Source organism: Solanum stenotomum, chromosome 9, assembly GCF_019186545.1.
Source record: "Solanum stenotomum isolate F172 chromosome 9, ASM1918654v1, whole genome shotgun sequence".
Taxonomy (NCBI): Eukaryota; Viridiplantae; Streptophyta; class Magnoliopsida; order Solanales; family Solanaceae; genus Solanum; species Solanum stenotomum.
Genome location: NC_064290.1, coordinates 50,745,650 through 50,756,845, shown reverse-complemented (window position 1 = coordinate 50,756,845; position 11,196 = coordinate 50,745,650). Strand labels below are relative to the sequence as shown.

The 11,196-nt window shown below is 27.0% G+C and overlaps 1 long non-coding RNA gene across 1 annotated transcript; it reads left to right on the top strand.

Moving 5' to 3' along the window:
- The first annotated feature begins 10,139 nt into the window (after window positions 1–10,139).
- LOC125876761 (uncharacterized) lies at window positions 10,140–10,930 on the top strand. The gene is made up of 2 exons (XR_007447535.1): window positions 10,140–10,619; window positions 10,775–10,930. It is a non-coding gene; the product is annotated as an uncharacterized LOC125876761 (long non-coding RNA).
- Window positions 10,931–11,196: the final 266 nt, after the last annotated feature.

Sequence of the window (11,196 nt, the reverse complement as noted above, 5' to 3'; positions counted from 1 at the left end):
TTTTTCACACACGCTTAAGGGTATTGAAAGAATGTATTGTTGGTGAATGGTGAGGATTGGGTTATTTTGGTGTTGGGCTGGATTGGGAAGAAGGAAAATTAAATTAAATTAAATTGGGCTAAAATTTGAACAAGACTAATTAAGGTGCCTTAATCGAATAAAAATAATTAATTTAATTATAAAACTAATTAACTCAGAATATAAACTAAACTAAATTAATGAAATATTTATTTAACTAAAATATAAAATCTTTTGAGATGATTTTCAAATATTTATAAAATACACTAATTATATATTATTTAAAAAAAGTGACAAAACTATTTAAAATCACTTGAAAAACTTTGTAAATTTTATAAAATAAATTATTTCAAATCGTTCAAGATTGAAGAAACTCGATGATTAATATACATTGTGGAGGGTCAAAATTGGGTGTCAACATACATTTACTTATTTGTACATATAAAGTCCTTTTAGGAAGTTAAATTTATCTTTCTTTGTTTGGTAAAAATCATATTTGGTAAGAATTCTAATCAAATACAATAACTATGATTTGTGGGTTTGTTTTCAATTTTAATAATCTAAATTTCCGCCTCATTATTTAAGTTAAGACTCAAATTCGTATAAAAATAAATTTCAAGCAAGATAACCATAACTATTGAAACTATAGCTACGCTATGTAAATAAGCAAATTATAGCTAATGAGGCTTATTATGTTTCAAATCTTAACTATTTATGTAAATTTTTCTAATTTTTACTAGTAGTATTAAGACCTCAGCCCAGCCAAATAGATAGCTCATGAATGCCCAAGCTTAATATATGCAATTGTGGGCCGCTAAAAGCTGGCTTGTTTTCCCAATTATTGGGCTGACCCAAATCTTTTAAAGAGAAGAATAACATAAAATAATATCAATAATAACCAATATTTATAAAATGATGATACTAATAGTAGCTCTAATTATTTTCTACTTTCTTGATAATTAAGGTTTTATACTTTCTTCTATAAATATAAATATTGTTTACTGAAAATCCTGCGTATGCCTACACTATTGAATGATACTATCATAAGTGGTGAGTCATGGTGTGGATGATATATTTTTCTTTAAAGCAATGATACATTAAAGCACGTTAGGCCCTTTCTATTCTCTCTTTTCCATCTAGTGTTTAGTATTTAAATTTATATCTGACTAAATTCCGAATTTATATTGCATAACTTATTTTTTGGGGCGACACTCCCAACAAGATTTTCTTCCATTCACAATAGCTCAAACCCAAAACTTCTGATCAATGGAGTGATCTCAACCATCCCACCACAATCTATACTACTATTCTCTTTCTACTTGTATTTACTCTTCATAGAGATAGCTATAAGATTTACGGGACAATTACCTAGAAGTACATTTTGTACTACAACTTTTTCTATTTGATAAAAAAGAATCTCATAATTCTAAACCGATCTTACCTAAAATCACAAGAAAATGATACATTGTACATACATTAAGAAAAGGAATATAACTATAAAAAAAATAATAATCTACATTTCTTGTTTCTAAATTCCTTAATTGTGTATGGCTAACATCTCAAAGGTGGAAAAATAATCAATAAAAAAGAGTAGGTGAAGGAAGGGAAAATTAGACAAAAGCATAGGTAAAATCAAATAGACAAATTGTCGGACAAAGGTATGTCATATGATTTGTAGTAAAAAGATGGTGTAGAATATATATATATATATATAGAATTTATACATTAGTCTGACAAAGTTGTACAAGGTGCATTTCCATGCATTTGTCTCCCATCACCCACACGTACTCCAACTTAATCATTTTTCCTCGTTGTGTGCTAAGTTCGAGTTCAGGAGAATTCAGTAATTTTCTCATCATTTCAAACCTTATTCTTGGTATATCAATTGTGTGGACTGTGGAGTATCTTGATCTAATTCTTTCCGTCTCTAATACATATCAAATCACTGAATTTTTGTATGTTCATATTGATAAAGAGTTGTATCTTCCGAACGAAAGACTTCTAAATCCATATTTTCAAAATGATAACAATCGATTTATTTTTGTTCCGGTCCATATTATATGGTGTTTTTAGCACATTTATTCGGAAATTCACTCAGTTTAAAAAAAGTGTTTTCACTAAATTGTCCTTATAATTTAATAGTACCTATTTAACATGGTTCCTTCATATGTAAGAACTAAGAACTCATTTATATATCTACATAAGGGTAAATAAGAAATTTAATATCTTCTTGTTATTGTGTAATTTTGAACTAAATATAAAAGTTCATAAAATATTACTTATATAATATGGACGGAGAAAGTATTGAAATAATTAATAAATATTTAAATATAAACCGAGTATTATTAAATATTCACTTAAAATCACTATGAAAAATTTATAATTCTTAATTAATCATGCATGTGGATTAGTTAAAGTTTCACCTCAAACAAGAACAGTACTTTACATTGTTTAATGGAGTCCCTCTTTTGCCAACAAAATTTTTTATTTTATTTTTATCTTAGTACACATTTGTTCGAAATTCGAAATAATAAGAGAAAAATAATGAAGGATGTCAGATTATTTTATTTTATGTTTTTTAAAAGTTCAATCATGCAACAACGTAACTATACGTTTGTTGTTCTTTCTATTACTCTGTCAAAATACTTATTGTTAGTAGTAATTAATTATTTTATATTTTATTTTTAGTATAATTATTTTCGAAGATTACAAATACCTTATTTTGTTATTGTATTTCTTTTTCTTTTTTTTTTTTACAAAATTTAAATACGTGTCACAAAAATAATATTTTACTAAGGACAAATCCAATAATCTTTAATTTGTAGTTGAAATTTGCCATAAAAAAGTATGTTGATTTGAGTAAGGAATTAAATCATTTTGTACTATCTTTTATGTGCATATAATTTAATATTTGGAATTATAAATAGTACGATAAAAAGGGAATTTACTGATACAGTTCAACCAACTAGTTTACTAACATGGTTGCAACATACACAATCTATATATTGACAATGCATATAATATATATATGTACGTATATTTAGTATAAAGTATACATGATTTCGTACAATCATAACATACCTAGTATAGTCCCGCAAGTAGAATTTGACGAAAGTAGAATGTATGTAGATCTTGTCCTTACCTTTACAAGGCAGAGAGATGTGGTGTTTTTGATAGACCCCAACTTGCCTCAAAAGAGAAGATATTCAAAGCGGAGAACTTACATATTTTGTAAACTAGTTGAACGAACAGTCACATTAAATGATTAGTTTGAGTTTCATCTAGAATTCCACTTTTAATTAACCCTATAAATGGATAAGCTCATAATAATATGTTTCTAAGAGTTAGTTTGAGTTTCACTTAGGATTCTACTTCTAATAAACCAAATGCAAGAAAGAATATATGATTATGACATATTTTACTTTCAACTTTATCTAAAAAAATCTCAAAATTTTCATTTAGCAACCAAACATTACATGTTTTCTCCAACTAGAAATCACTTAGAAAATGACAGATCTTACTTTCAATTAGTAGTACTATTCTCTCTATATAAACCAATGAAACATATGCATCCAAAATACAACTCACATAATAGCTAAAATTTCTAATAATAAAGTCCCACCAAAAAAACAATAATTCAATAAATTGCCTTTCTTAGGTCAAGCCAAATGAGTAGTGGAACTAAACCATGTTCACCATTTCTTGTTTATATATATATGCTCCTCCATTTTTCATTATTTTTGTCAGCATTTTCACTTTTGATATTTCAATTATATCTCATTGTGATTGTCAAAATATTTTTATGATTGATTGAATTTCATTACCAACACTTGAAAAAATAACTTAACTTTGGTAAGTCACATGAGCCTTATACATTTTCACTTTCTATAATTGTCTTTCAAGTAGTTGAAAGTTAAAATTCGAAGTGATATACCAATAAAGGGATTAAAACTCCTTCGTTCTTAACTATAGAGGTCTCAAATTCAAGTCGTTTAAAATTGGAACCCGAAGTGATATATCAATAAGGGACTGAAATACATATTTTCTCCATTCTTCATTAGAGTGGTCGCCTAGGTTTAAGTCCTAAGTACGAAGTTGTCTTTATTCAGAAACACTTTACCTTTTAATGTGAAAATTTTCAACGTGGATCAAATTTGAATACAATCATGCCTCACACTACTAAAAAATAACTATTTTCCTACCGAATTTCCCAGTAAAAATGCTAAGTAGCTATTCCCAAAAATATTTTAATTGAATCGGTGATAAAAGAAAAAAATATTAATAATATTTTCATATGAAAAAATTAGGAAGTTCCCCATTATTTCAATAACAATTTGCTTCCCACCATGCATTTTCGTGTAAGCTGATTCGGCGAAAAAATGGTGGAAAATTCATGTTTTATAACACAAATTTTATATTGATTCACGATAGAAAAAACATTTATTTCTAATAGTGTCGATACGAGAAAGGTCCCCCCCTACCCCTTCACAACCACCACAAAGTAAAAGGAAAAAAAGTATTATCTTTAATTATGAAAAAGATTCAAAAAGAGAAAGTAAGTTAGGTGTGTGGGATATTCTAATCTAATCAAACCAAACAAATAACCAACAAAGCATACATCTTATCTTAATTATGAAAAAGATGACACACTAATATAGTGATTGCCAGCTAAGTTAAACAAGAACCCACTAACTTCCATTAATATTATTTTGTACTTTTAAAATTCCATGTCCCTTCTCCCAAAATAATTAATTACCCAAGCGTAGATCTATATATGTTGGACAAAACAATTTAAGCAAGGGTACTTAATTAAATCCATTTAATCAATTTGACTCAATTTTTTTTTAGGGAAAATGTCTAATTTTTGCCTATAACAAATTGATTTTCGTTTGCCTATGTCATTCGTTAAAATAGATCTAAAAGAAAAACACAAAAACAAGGCAAAAAAATGATTTAATCTGAATTTATTTGATTTTATGTGTGGATAACTCACATTTCGTAAAAAAAATTATATGAAAAATTCTAGGATACCCTTCTTTTCTTATGATTTATGCTACATTAGTTTCATAAATGAGATGGATAAAAGTTATCTATAATGAAGAAGATTTTGTATTTACCAATCAATTCGATTAAATAGACCAAGCAATTGTTATAATTTATAAATATTGGCCAAAATAGTGAATTGTGTAATAGACGGTTATTATCTTTTGGTGTTTAAACTTGCAAAATACGTTGACATGTGGCATTTCATTAGAATGTATTATCATTATAAAAAAAAGGCTTGATAAAATATATATCTTGTATTCACTAAATTAAAATTCTGAATTTACATCCGTTTCCACATTAACATCTACATCTACCTCCCTAGCTCCGTTGAGCCATTAGAATAGAGGCTAAGCAAATTTAACTTCATAGGTTTTAATTGTTAAAATTCTTAGTATCGAACTTATTACAATTTTGAAATTATATTTTCAAAAATATATTTTCGCGCACATATTTCTTATCGAAATACATGATTTATCGTAGCTACTAAGAGATGAATCGCATGGACGTAAAATATAAATTTAATGATTTCAAGTTTCAACCTTTGAATTTATTATCCCACTAATTGCATATTTAAAACTACGATTCATATATAATACACGTTAAGATTTTTTATAAAGTTTTCACTTATAAATTTATACTTTAGTTCAAAATATTAAAACCAAATATATGTAATCGAATTGTCGCATCATGAAGCATACATAAAATTTAAATTTGATGAATTCAGATATATAGAAGCTTTGCGTTTCAATCTTTGAATTTCTTACCAACATTGAATTTGAATGTACATACGTAATCGAATTGCTACATTCTCCACCGAAAAATACACCACACCTAAAGAAGCAACAAATAATAAAATAATTATGAAATCAAATTAATTAAGAGTAATATAATAAAATAATAAAAAATAAAGATGGGTTAAATTTTGTATTTATATTTATAAATATTTTTATAGTATTAATAAAAGAGTGCATCGTAGTAAGTATAAAAATGTCGGGGCAACAAACCCATAGTCCGGAAATAACGGGGTACATGTCATTTTTAACAATGTGGGTCACCCTCACATGCCACCACGTGAGAACCCTATGTTCTTTTTGGATTTTTTTTAATTTTATATTTTTATGAATTTTAATTTTTAAACTATGTTCGATATGAAGGAAATTTTAAAATAATAAGTGATTTTCTAGTGTTTGATTAGTAAGAAGGAACTATGAACAGGGTTCTATGGTCGGTCCATGACTCCTGGATGCCGAAGGCGTCTTTCTTGTGATCTCGTAGTTCTTACGGGGTGGAGATAATAGGGTCGGTCTATGAATTTTGTTTCAAAAACATCTAGGTACAATTTGAGAAATACAATGACATCGACCTGAAAATGTTATAATTAGAGTCAGATCATCGAGGTTGGGAGTCGGTTCTCTGATCGGGATCAGCGCTAAGAGTCGAGTTTCGAGTCGGGTTCATGATCAAGGTCAAGAATTGGGTTTCAAATCAGGTTCAAGGTTCAAGAGCTGAGAACATGTTTTAAAATGTTTTCCTTACTTTATGTAGAAAAGTCATTTTTCTTAAGTTTGAGAAAAAATATATCAAGTTTTTAAAACATAAAAAATCGATCTAATATGAAAAAATTAAAAAATATTTTCCATCTTAGTACCATACCTTTAATAAACAAATTATGCTAATTCATACATATATATTTGTATTGAATTTGCTCCATCATAATGACTCATTTTTTTTCAAAAATATGACTGAAATGTGGCCAATAAAAGCTAATTTTACCACATATTTGAATAGAAAAATGCTCTTATTTATCTATCAAATTAACATACCTATAAATTGAAAAGGCTTAAATCTTTTTCTTCGAATGTCAATGTATATTTTAAAATAATTTTAAAAAGAGAATAAAACTAAAACAAAAAAATAACAAGGTAGAATTAGAAGAAAACCGTGAATTCTCTCAAACTCATTAATATCATAAATCTAAATATATATATTAACAAAATTTATTAGAAATATATAAATATTAATTATTATTATACATTAATTTAAAATTAATATAAAAATTCATATAATTTGAATTCTAAATCTTCATCTAAACGTAATAATTTAATTGCAACAACCAAATATAAAACATAGGACCCTCCTATATACTATCAAAAGAGAAAATTTTGAAAAGAAATAAAAGTTCCATACCATTATATAATAATAAAATTTTTAAAAAAACTAAAATAATTGCTCATATAATAATATTTAGGAAATTAGGTGTCAATTTGTGGGGCCCTTGAAGATGGAATTCCAACCGCCACGGAAATAGACAGATCTAAAGGTGGGACCCACAAAGTATGATCCAGTAATGCAATAACAGCCGTGAGATCCACAAGGATGAAAATTAATTGAATAATTTAATAAAAAACGTAATTAATTTGCTATCTTATATTAACTATATTGATACTGTTAAAAATATAATTCATTCGTTCATTTTTATTTATTCATTTTTAAATTTTGTACGTCTTTTAAGAAATGATAATTAGTGAGTATTTTATTTTACAACACATATCAATTAATTTATTTAGGTGATTAGGTCTTTGAAAATAATTTAGGAAATACGTGATTAATGTCGAGGGTATATATATATATATATATTAAAAGTGATATGCAAAAATAAAATTTATTTTTGAAATATCCAACAAGTAAATGTTGACGAAAGGAGTAGGGTTGCGTATCGGTCAGTTTGATTTTGAAGTTTATCTATTCGACTTACCGGTTATCGGATTATAGACATGTTAAATTGTTAAAGTAACCATGAAGATATTGACTTATTAGTTAACAATTTATTGGTTATTAGTCGTTATCAATTCGGTATTGATTATACCGTTAAGATTTGACACACACAAAAAAACATTATGAAAATTACTTAGAAATACGGTGACAAACCAAATGAACCATGTACATGAGTTGATATATTGTATCTTTCTCAAAAACAAACATTGACACATTATAGAATAACATAGAGGTTGAGACAACCAGAAATAAAAAACATGAAACTAAACTCTAAATCAAGAACTTTATATACCAAATGGTATGAATGTAATTTGTCAATTTATACTAAAGGGTTATCGGGTAATCCGTTAAGAAAAACTCTCAACCCATTAAGAATGATAGCCCTATATTAAAAATTCAAAATCGCTATCAAAACTGCTAAATTAATAACTCATTACCAATAAATTAACAAATATTTTTTGATTCAGATTCTCTATTTTGATTTTGATCAACCCTAAAAAGGCCTATATACTATCAACCCATATAACTTAATTAATAAAGTATGGTAAGTGCGATTAGTAATAAGACAAAAATAGTAACCGCATAAAAGTCGTAACTAATTATATCGATTTATGTGACATAATTTTTTTCATTAATTATGTTCCCAAAAACTATATATCGTACTTTCTCAGTTAGAAATAATTTGATATTCTAAACTTGATATTTTATAATTAATGAGACGATTTACAGTTAAAAGAAATATTTTATTATTTATTTTAGAATAGAAGTTTGAAAGTCATTTTTCTTTCTCAAATTCAATATTCAGTAAAATAAAATCGACAAGAGGAAATTGCTCAGATGGTAAGCACCTCTCACCTCCAACTTAAATATTGTGGGTTCGAGTCACCAAGAGAGGGGTAAACAAAATGCGACAAACACCTTCACATGAATTGGAATGGACGAGTATAAAATGATACTACGTTCAAATCAATTCATGTGAAGATGCTTGACGCGACGTTAAGTTTAAGGACCCATATGATCATGGGAATTATTCACTTCTTTCTTTTGATTTTTTTCCCATTTTATTTGAAAATCAACGTTTGGCCATGATAAATCAAATACAACTTTGTATTTGAAAAACAAAAAAAAAAACTTTATTTTCACTTTTACTATATTTTCTTCTTTCAAATTTAAACTAATATTTTATTTTTATAAAAATATTTCAATTTAAATTAAATTTTATATTTAAATTATATTTCATATTTTTTAGAAAAAAGTAAATTCAAACAATCAAACATTATTGACAAACTATGATCAAACACAACTTTTAACTTCAACTTCTTCGTCAAAAAGAAGATCAAAATAAAGTAAAAAATATATGTAGTAGTATGTAGTTGCTGGTACATGAAATCTAATCTATGACATTATATAACTATATATCGATTTTGATATATTACTCTTCTAGAGCATATGTGATTGTATGTCTAAAGTAAATTAGTCAAATTGACTGATTTTGCTAGCTAGGTTTTAGAAATTTGAGGGAGGGGGATATGAATCATATAGAAAAATTATATCCAGATTCTAAATATTCTTTATAAAAAGTATAGCCAAACACAACTTCAACTTTAAACAATTCAAAAAAAGTGAATGACCAAATGCGGCTAAGAATGAAAATAATATTTTTGATACTTATGGTTATGGTCTAAAATAAGATAAATATTTATGGTTATAAATTATTGAGATTTTACCAATGATAAATGAGGTATGTCCTTTTTTTAGACCCTGCTAGTGCGAGATACTTTGTGCATCTCACCCCCACTGCCCCCGCCCCCCACTCCAAGGCCCCACTACCCACCCTCTTCTACTTCTATAATATTTTGATAGATTATATATAAATGTTGATAATTTTTTTTTTTTTTTGCTTATTTACCACCAAACACTAAAAGATAAGTAAGAAATCCACTTATTTTTCTAGAAAATATTTTCTGGAAAAATAATTTCTATTGAAAACATTTCCTTCATACCAAACACACCCTTAAATATTAAATTCTAAATGCGTCTCCATCATAAAAATCGTACTAAACGAGAGGTAATTGTTCGGATGATAAACACTTCTCACTTTTAATTTGTGAAGATTGTCAGTTTGAGTCACCAAAAAAGCAATGTGAAGGTTGTGAGTTCGAGTCCGAAAAAAGGTGAGTAAACTCCTTGGGGGGATTAAAATAAAAATAAAAATTGTACTAATAATAATTTAATTATTTGAGAAAAGTATATTATAAATGGGATGAAAATATGTAGGCTTTTTAATAGGTTGAAAAAAGTGGGTTTGTGATCAGAGAAGAGTTTCTTTTTAGGCCCAAATATTCTTCTTGGGATTGGTGTGGTTTAAAGTAATTCAATTCCCCCCTATAAATACTCCACCCCCTTTCTTCACTTCATCACACTCATAAAACACACATAATTTTATTTTATTTTTCTAAAAAAAACCATTCATTTTCTTCTTCTCGTTTTTTTCTTCTATTAGGGTTAAATTTGTTTCCTTTGCAAAAAAATGATCCTTTTTGTGTTTTTCCACAGCTTTCTTGAACTGCATCTAATTACAATTTCAATTCACAAAATGAAAAATTGATTCATATTGTTGTTGCGGTTCAATAAGGCTGTGGGAAGATACAGATAGGATCAAACAGAATTGAATCGCTACGGAGTTAATCGGTTGTTTTGAGTCGAGGATCTGTCAAAAATAAATTCTTAGAGTAAATATGTATCCTATTCTTTCAGATCTCACTATGAGATTACACGGGGTATGTTCTTATTGTTTTATATAGTTTCATGATATGGTATGCACGCTTTTATTTGCAGATCTATATATGTTTAACTTTTTTTTTTACTATAATTTTATATGATTTTTTTTTACCAACCTGGTAATATTTCTCTATAAATGCATGGATTTTTGCAGAGAATTAAAAGGTGTCCATGATGATCGACTATTGTGTTTGTGGATGTGTCTATCTAATATAGATAGCTTTGTGTTTCACTATAGATCTGATGGGTTTGGATTGAGCAAGATGTATAAGACTTTATTCTTAATTTTATATTATAGTTTGTTATCGTTCCTTGTTGAAATTGCATTGAATTTCATATAATTTTGTTTAAATTGTAATGACTTTCATATATTTTTGTTTATGATTATCAAAATTTTCATGTCATTTTAAATTATGTCACGTTTCATAATTTTAGTATTTTATTTAGAATTTTATGAAAAGCTATTTGAATTGATGCATTCAAATTTAAGATATATATATATATATATATATATATATATATATATGTCTTAACTTAATTATAATTATATATCACTATAAATTCTAAGTAATAGAA